The sequence below is a fragment of the Papaver somniferum genome, unplaced genomic scaffold, assembly GCF_003573695.1.
Source record: "Papaver somniferum cultivar HN1 unplaced genomic scaffold, ASM357369v1 unplaced-scaffold_81, whole genome shotgun sequence".
Taxonomy (NCBI): domain Eukaryota; kingdom Viridiplantae; phylum Streptophyta; class Magnoliopsida; order Ranunculales; family Papaveraceae; genus Papaver; species Papaver somniferum.
Genome location: NW_020651082.1, coordinates 7,672,980 through 7,682,580, shown reverse-complemented (window position 1 = coordinate 7,682,580; position 9,601 = coordinate 7,672,980). Strand labels below are relative to the sequence as shown.

At 37.2% G+C, this 9,601-nt stretch overlaps 1 pseudogene; it reads left to right on the top strand.

Annotated features, from left to right (window-relative positions):
- The first annotated feature begins 6,526 nt into the window (after positions 1–6,526).
- Positions 6,527–8,840, top strand: LOC113345285 (annotated as a pseudogene).
- The last annotated feature ends 761 nt before the right edge of the window (positions 8,841–9,601 follow it).

Here is a 9,601-nt window from a genome sequence, read left to right as displayed (position 1 = left end):
AGGTAATTTTGTTTTTGTTTCTTGTGATTGGCCAAAGAATATATTGTGCGACAGTAAATATTTTCTTCGAATTTTATTAGTTGATATCAGATATTATTACCAAAAATTAAATTTTGGTGGGATTAAAATCAACCAGAAACTCCTGCTGGTCACGTCGGTCGGAAAATTTCTGTTTTATATAGAGAATTTCAAGGGTACGAATATGTTAAAATGCCAAAAATTTGGCTTAGATGATCATAATTGGGCTTGGGAGTCGGTTGAGATGGGTGGGCAATTGCACACCCATCCTTCCATGTGTCTCCGCCCCTGCCCACCCTGGTGTAACTAATATTTGGGAAGCATAAATGAAACATGAGGAAGACTATTTTGGTGTTAGGGAAGATCATTTGGGAAGACTATTTTGGTGGTCGGCTATGAAATGAAATACTGCGAAATATCTTTACCTGTCAGCAATTTTAGATTGAGCATCCAAAACCAATCGACTTTTAAATGAGACAAGCCGATAAAAAGATATTTCAATAAAGTTAAAAAAGGTTAAAATTGTCACAAAGAGCCGGTTTGGCCGAGTGGTCTAACGCGCCAGATTTAGGCCCTTGTCGCGTCACTTTTTTTTTCCTTTCCGGGTCAGCACGACTCTCCTCCCACTGATGTAAATGCAATGGTAGAAGTCATTTTACAAACATCCAAAATTAGTTTTTTTTCTTCTGAAGCAATCCAAAAGACAAGAAATTGATATGATATTCAAAGGAGATTAGAAGATTACTACCCGTAAAAGGCTTTCTTAGAATCTACTTAACTCCCTTCTAGCAATCTTCGTTTGCCGTAGAATGTGTTGAGCACACAACTGAAGGAATTCTTTCAAGTAGTTGGTATTATCCTCCCATTTATAATAATGATAATGAAACGTGGACATTAAATTAATCCCTTTAATTAATAATGTGAAACAAGGTAAAAGAAATCAATACTAGATTGCTATAAGCAAGAAGAGAAGAGAATTCAAGCAAGAAGAGAAAGATAAGTTTTGTGTTTAATAATTTGATTGAGTAATAGATAGCTCTTACAAGACTTAATTTAGCCTTTATATAGGCTTGAAGAATAACTAAACTAGGAAACAGAAAACTAAAAGGAAATCTAAAAGAATCCTAAAAATAAAAAAGACTGAAACTAGGAAACCATGGAAGCCAAACCTCTAAGCGGAATCTTCTGGAATTGTAGTATGCCCTGCATCAGTCCCCCCTTCTAGAGTAAAGCTCGTCCTCGAGTTGTCCAAACAAACCAGAAGTTCATTGTCACCATGAAACGTAAAAATCTCTTGAACATTAAATGTGTTGGAGATATTCCAATCATTTGGTAGATCAATAACATAAGCATTATCATTGATCTTCTTTAAAACCTTTAAAGGACCATATTTCTTCATCTTGGTTTGTTATAAGTACCCACTGGAAATCTCTCTTTTCTTAGATGTATCATCACGAGCTCCCCTTTCTTGAAGGTTTTAAACCTCTTGTGTTTATCAGCATCCTCTTTATATTTAGAATTGGACTTCTCCAGTTTAGATTTTACTTCATTATGTAATTCAGTTGCTTTGTCTACAAAAGAGTCGGCTGCAGTGTTTGTACTCTGTGTGGTGGGTAAGGCTACCAAATCAAGAGTATGATTAGGTACTTTAGAGTACACAATCTCAAATGGAGTTTTCCCAGTAGAACGATTCACAGAAGTGTTGAAAGCGAATTCCATATGTGGAAATAACACATCCCACTGCTTACTATTATCCAGGCACTTAGTTCTAATCAAATTCCCAAGTGATCTATTAACAACCTCAGTCTGTCCATCAGTTTGCGGATGTGAAGTTGTGCTGAATTGTAGAACTGTGCCTAAGCGCATCCATAAAATTTTCCAGAAATAACTCAAAAATTTGGTATCTCTGTCAGAAGTGATAGACTTTGGAACCCCGTGCAATCTTACTACTTCTTTAAAGAACAAAGAAGCAACATTAGAAGCGTCAGTTGATTTCTTACAAGCCACAAAGTGAGCCATTTTAGAGTAACGATCAACTACGACCATAACAGAATCATTACCTCTAGCAGTACGAGGTAAACCAAGTATAAAATCCATACTTATATCAACCCAAGGTGCATCAGGAACTGGTAAAGGAGTATACAACCCGGTATTTTGAATTGTACCCTTTGCTCTCTGACAGACCATGCATTTTTGTACGAACTTTTGTACATCACGTTTCAAAGATGGCCAGAAATATCTTTCTTCAATCAGGGCAATGGTTTTATCTCTCCCAAAATGACCACCAAGACCACTGCCATGTAATTCTCGCATAAGATGTAAACGTAAAGACCCTTGAGGAATACATAATCGATTCCCTTTAAAAAGAAAACCTTCTTATATAAGAAAATCATCAACCCCATGAGTTTGAGAACTGCATTGATCCCATAGTTTGCCAAAATCTTCATCTTCTGGATAAATGTCTTTGATATAGTCAAATGCATAACTCTCATTACGAATTATAGTTAATATATGACTTCTTCTACTTAAGGCATCAGCAACTTGATTCAATTTGCCACTTTTATGTCTCACGGAGAAAGTGTATTTGTTGAGTGTGGAAAGCCATCGATCATGCATTCTGTTAACTTTAGCAGAAGTATTCAAAAACTTCAAAGCATGGTTGTCAGTGTTGACAACAAATTCCCTATGTATAAGATAAGTATGCCACTGCTTAAGAGATTGAACAAGAGCCAATAACTCTAATTCATATGTAGACCATTTCTTTTGTGCATCTGAATTCTTCTCACTGTAATATGCAATTGGATGACCTTCCTGTGATAATACTGCACCAATACCAACAACAGATGCATCACAATCTATTTCAAAAGGCTTGTTGAAATTCAGAAGTGCAAGAATTGGTGCCGTGCAAAGCTTTTATTTAAGAAGAATAAAGCTTTTATCCATTGCTTCCGTCCACTCAAACTTCTCCTTCTTGAGACAGTCAGTCAAAGGTGCAGAAATAGAGCTAAAGTTCTTCACAAATCTTCGATAGAAAGAAGCCAAACCATGAAAACTACGAACATCACGAATAGAAGTAGAAACTGGCCAATCTTCAATTGCTTGAACTTTAGAAGGATCGACATGAATACCATCAGTAGAAATCACATATCCCAAAAATGTTACTGAAGAAGCCATGAAGGTACACTTCTTCAAATTAACATATAAAGAGTTTTCAGCAAGAACTTGAAACACTTGTGAAAGATGTTGGAGGTGTTCTGACTCACTGCGACTAAAAATTAGTATGTCATCAAAATAGACAATAACAAATTTACTGAGAAAGGGTTGGAGAACCTGATTCATAAGTCGCATAAAAGTACTAGGTGCATTAGATAACCCAAATGGCATGACCAGCCATTCATATAAACCTTCACGTGTCTTGAATGCTGTTTTCCACTCATCTCCACCTCGAATGCGTATTTGGTGGTAACCACTACGTAAATCCAATTTAGTAAAAATAATAGAGCCCGACAGTAAATCAATCATATCATCAATACGCGGGATCGGAAATCTATAAGGAATGGTGATGCGATTTAATGCTCTGCAATCGATATACAACCTCCATCCATTATCTTTTTTACTAACCAAGAAGGCAGGACTGGCACAAGGACTGTTGCTAGGTCGTATCAAACCCTTTGTAAGCAAATCATTTACCTGTCCCTGTAATATCTCATGCTCAGCAGGACTCAAGCGATAGTGTGCTTGGTTTGGTAAAGAGGCTCCAGGAATAAAATCGATGCAGTGTTGAATATTCCGTAAAGGAGGTAATGCAGTTGGTAGTTCATCTGGAAATAAAACATTATATTGAAATAATAATGGCTTCACCTTTGCAGGAAACTCAATCATAGGCTTAGAATCTTCATGGGAATGTAAAGAATGTTGTGGGTGCAAAGAACGAATAACAGTGGCTACGACAGCATCAGTCTGCGCACAAGAGTTTGAAGTGGAATTGGATGGACTAAGAACCTTGTTTTCCCCTTATGAACAAAAGTGTAAGTATTCTCGAATCCATTGTGAACCGCTTGAAGATCGTATTGCCAAGGTCTGCCAAGAAGAAGATGGGTTGCCGTCATATTAATGACATCACATAGAACTGTGTCTTCATAACCCTCAAAAGAGAATGACACATAACACTGAAGAGTAATCTTCTGTGTGCTAGAGGCATTAACCCATCCTACAGTGTAAGGTTCTGGATGAGAAAGTTACTGGTAGTTCAAGCTTCTTAACTACGTGATCAACAATATAATTATCCACACTGCCACTATCAATTATCATCTTGCAGATTTTAACCCCAATATAACATCTTGATTTAAAAATACTGTGTCTCTGAGACTTGCATTGTTGAGTAAGAAATAATGGACGAATCATCCCAACAAACTCGTCGTCATCACCAGGTGAGTCTTCATCTTCGAACTCATTAAGTGCACCAGTGACTTCATTAATGAACTGAGGTTCACCAATTAAAGCATTGAATTTCCGACAATCACTAGAAGTGTGCCCCGATTGCTGACATTTATTGCACTTATATCCACGAAATTTTGTATAAGCATTATTAGCTCGCTGTTGCGGTGGAAATTGTTTTTGCCTGTTATGAAACCGATTCCATGTAGTAGGAGGAGTTGGTTGCAGAGAGTGAGACTGCTGACACGGCTGAAGATCAATAGGATTGGCTAAGATAGGTGTAGCCAGAGGTGGAGTATAAGGCACAATATGGCTAGGTTTTCGATGTGAATGGCTAACATCATCATAAGGAGGCCTGGGAATATTCAAAACAGTATCTGGAGAAAAGTTTTGAGATGAATTGGTACCCCTGTAAGTATTTTGATAACGCCCTTGTCTGGATGGATAAATCCTAGAAGAACGAATAAGACGATTTTCTATCTTAATAGCTTGCTGCACAGCTTCGACCATAGTAAAAACTGAATGAGTCATACCATTTTGTATTAATCTATTCAGTCCCTCAATGAATCTTGCTACTAACTGTTCTTCAGATTCTTTGAGTTGATTTCGTGCGACCAAATTATAAAAATCTGACACATATTCTTCAACAGTTCGTGCCCCCTGCTGAATGTTTTGTTATTTGATGAAAAGTTGCTTCATAAAGTCTCTAGGTAAGAACTTATCCCTAATCAAAGTTTTCATACGTTTCCAAGTACGTATTTTCGGTTTGTTAGCGTTTCTACGATCATCACAGATCTTATCCCACCAAGCTGCAGCTCCTCCTTTGAGTTTGTATGTCACAAGTTTAACCTTAGAATCTTCAGGGACTTCCATGAATTCGAAAAAAGCTTCTACCTCAAAGAACCAATCAGTTAGTTCTTCAATACGAAAATTTCCAGAGAAGTTGGGAATATCAGCTTTTAGTTTATATTCTGGTAAAGAACTGTAAGGGTTGTGACCAGTTTTTAAACGTCGTTCTTCAATCCAATTCTTCTCTAGATCGTTCTCACGTTCATCTTCATCATCACTGTCAAGTGCAGGAGAAACTATCTTCTTCTTTGAATGACCTATGAAACCTTCATATGGTTTCTTAATGTTTAAAGTACGCAATACATCTTCAGGTACTTCATCATTCTGTAAAAACTGAAGTATATCTTCTTTAGTTTTTCCTTCTAAGTCTACAAGCTCAGGCATATTCAAATCTAGATTTATATGTTTTGCAACCTTCAAAAGTTGATTCTGCATGGTTTCAAGCTTGGTATCTCTTAACCCTAATTTGTCCTCCATGGACTTCTCAAGAGCTTCAGTAATGTTTTTTGCCAAAATCTCGGTATGAGATTTGATGAGAGCTTCGATTGCTGCTAGAATAACTGGTTGAGCAGTCATATTTCTTTTTTTTTTATGTTTTTTTTTTTTTTTTTTTTTTTTTTTTTTTTTTTTTGTAAACGAAAAGGAACTAAAAAAAAAGGACTGAAAGGTGTTGCGGAAGCGATGTAAAGGATCAAGTTATAGGATGAGAACCTAAAACTAAGCGGTTGATACCAACTAATGTGGAACAAGGTAAAAGAAAGCAATACTAGATTGCTATAAGCAAGAAGAGAAGGGAATTCAAGCAAGAAGAGAAAGATAAGTTTTGTGTTTAATAATTTGATTGAGTAATAGATAGTTCTTACAAGACTTAATCTAGCCTTTATATAGGCTTGAAGAATAACTAAACTAGGAAACAGAAAACTAAAAGGAAATCTAAAAGAATCCTAAAAATAAGAAAGACTGAAACTAGGAAACCATGGAAGCCAAACCTCTAAGCGGAAACTTCTGGAATTGTAGTATGCCCTGCATCAATTAATTATTATGCCCATGTGATTCCAGAGAGGAGACTTTCGAAGCCTCTGTATGTACCTGCAGGAATATCAAATATCACGACCAGCTGTGTACTAATATCACGACCAGCTGTGTACGCATCAACGGAGATTTTGTACCGATCCTGGCAATCTGTAAAGAGAACCTTTCGTTCTTCTTGATCAGACATATTGCAGAAATTATATTTAGTGTTTCTGGATTGCATATTTTCTAGGAAGTAGGAACTATCAAGGAAAGAATTCCATGGCAATTCAGTTTGAAAAAGGAGAGGTCTGATAATCTTTACTCTTGACTCTTTTTTTCGTGTTCATGTAGACTTAGTTTTGTGAAAAGTGAACTTCTAATAATGTACCCTCCTTGTTGTATGATCAGGGAAAGTTTGCAGCGACGGTAGTCTGTTGGCTTCTAGGAATTGGATGCCTTTTCTCGTGGAATAGTATGGTATCAATTATAGATTACTACGCTATCTTGTTCCCGGTACGGTTCCTGGTGACGCAATTTCTTATTTCTTACTATGCTTTTGGCCGTCGGATTACTAGTCTAAGGCATATTCTCGACTTTATTTAGTTTCGAAATGAATGATCAATTTTCTGTTTTCTTCATCTTGTAGAAATACCATCCGGCGAGGGTTCTTCCCATAGTCTATCAACCTTTAGCAGTTGGAGTATTGCTAATTCTATCCTACAACGAAGCAAAGATAAACACAAGAAAAAGGAACTTGTTTGGTTATTTCCTTTTCTTCATGAGCTCTTTAATGATTCTTGTTGTAAGTGAGCCCGGCCCCAACATCTTATATATGTTCTCGTTTGATATCGTTATAGCACCTGAAAAAATAAATTGATTTATGAATCATCCTGGTTTCCAATGATTTTTCGCATATAGTTGGACTTGGGCACATCCGGGAAAGGAGGGATTGGAACGTACGTTGGTATATGTATAGTTAGTGGTGCATTCGGAGTTGGTGATGCTTTTGTTCAAGGTGGAATGATACGAGATCTATCCTTAATGTGCCCTGACTTCATTCAAGTGAGAGCCTTCTTCCCGTGACATTTGTATTCTTCCGCAGTTTATCTTTGGCATGCGTGCCTAACCTTTTTGTTTTCATCCATCCCCTGAAGTCTTTCTTGGCTGGTATGGCTGCTTCTGGTGTCCTAACTACCGGTTTGAGGTTAATTACAAAAGCAGCGTTTGAAAATTCAAGGAATGGTCTTCGTAAGGGTGCTAGTACGTAAAAACTCTAACATTGCCCGTTTAATTTATGGATTTACTAGAGAAACATAAAACGATATCGAATATATGTTAATCTCTTATTCTTAGTACTTACACTATGTAGTGTATCTTGATTTTATATTGCAGTGATGTACTTCGCAGTCTCCATGTTATTTGAGCTACTTTGTCTAATTCTTTATGCATGTCTTCCCGAAACTGCCTATTGTAAAGTGCTACCGTTCGAAAGCAGCCTCAGAAGGATCTAAAACTGTTTTCGCTGATCTTGCTGCTGGTGGAATACAGGTACGTACTAATAGAAGGAAAAGAGCGCCATGTCTCTACCTGTTTTTTGTTCTTTTTCCCGTCAGCTTCAGATTTTCTTACAAGTAGGTTTCGGAAACTAATGCAGGCTTCAGAGGAGAACCCTGCATACATGGCGCGCCTAAACAACAAACAGTTGCTTGCTCAAAACATGGACTACGCAATTGCAATAGTTGTCACATTTGTATTGACATTTTCAATTTTTCCCGGGTTTTTATCAGAAGATACTAGAAAACATAGCTTGGGATCATGGTAAGTTGTTAAACATTTAGAAATTGCGAATATCATGTTATTTGCCCCAAGGCTTTTCATGAATCTCTTGTACTTCTTGGGAATGGTTTCAGGTATGTGCTTCTGATAATTGCAACACAAAATGTGTCGAATCTTATTGGAAGATACATTCCGCTTATTGATTCCTTGAAGTTGAAGTCGCGTCGCTGGCTGCTCATTGTGTCTTTTTCTCGTTTCTGACTGATTCCATGTTTTTACTACGCGGCAAAGTATGGAGATCAGGGATGGATGATAATGCTGACTTCATTTTTAGGTTTAAGTCAAGGGTATCTCCCTGTTTGTCTTCTAACTGGGGCGCCAAAAAACTATAAGGTTAGTAACTCCCGCGGAACTGTGTAACAGTAAGCGATTTTTGTTTCATACCATATTATAAATAACAGCATGGAATGGGAATCAGCATCCACATGAACATAAGGCGACATCCTTGTACGTACCTTACAAAATCCAGAAAGCTGAAGGAATGTTCATTACTTCAATTTCGCCTAAGCCCCCTCAAAAATCTAGCTGAAAATCTGATGGAGACGAATGCGCATTATTTTTGCAGGGACCAGAGAAAAATGCACTGGGGAATCTGCTCGTATTGTTTCTTGGCGGAGGTGTACTTGCAGGGGTAACACTTAGTTGGGTATGGCTCATTGGTAAAGGTTGGTGAGCTCTTGCATACTACATTTCTTGGAGAAAGAAAGATGTAGAGAGAAAGTACTTGCTTGCCTATTAGTGTTTTCAGTCCACCAGCAGCAAGATCAGCCGAAGCAGTTTTAGATCCTTCGGCAGCTTACACCTACATTACTTGTGTTTGCGAGCAGGAATTTATTATTTATTTTTATTTTTAAAATGGAAAGATAACATTGAGTTTGTATATATTTACTTTTTTATGCAGCTAAGTTATAATATAAAAGCCAAAAACATTAATTACAAATAATTATCAGGGGACCCTAGGATCCCTGACCCTTTAGAGAACTAAAGGACAGACAAAACATCTAAAAATCTAAGAAATAAAAATGGGCAAAACAGGCCTTTACATGAAAACGTAAAAACCTATAACACCCGTTAAACTTCAAACATTAATATCACACGAATCCCAAGCACCTTACCAATACTCGTGTCCGTAGTAATCATCACTCTAGCAATATAACTTCATTTAAAATTCAAGACTATCTGAGCTTCTTCCTCCGCAACTTCATATTTATAAACTTCAAGACTCTATGAGCTTCTTCCTCCGCAATAGGGTCAAACCCTTTATCTTTGTTAGGGGAGTTTATTATAGACCCCTTAGGAATATAAGGTATAATCGCTGATCGATTAATATCAGCATCCATCCCTTCATTATAATCTGTTTCAACTTGTTCCACATCCTCATTGGCCACCTTCTCCGCTAATTCATCAATAATATTATTTGCTGCAGCATCTATAATATCTTGAGTGA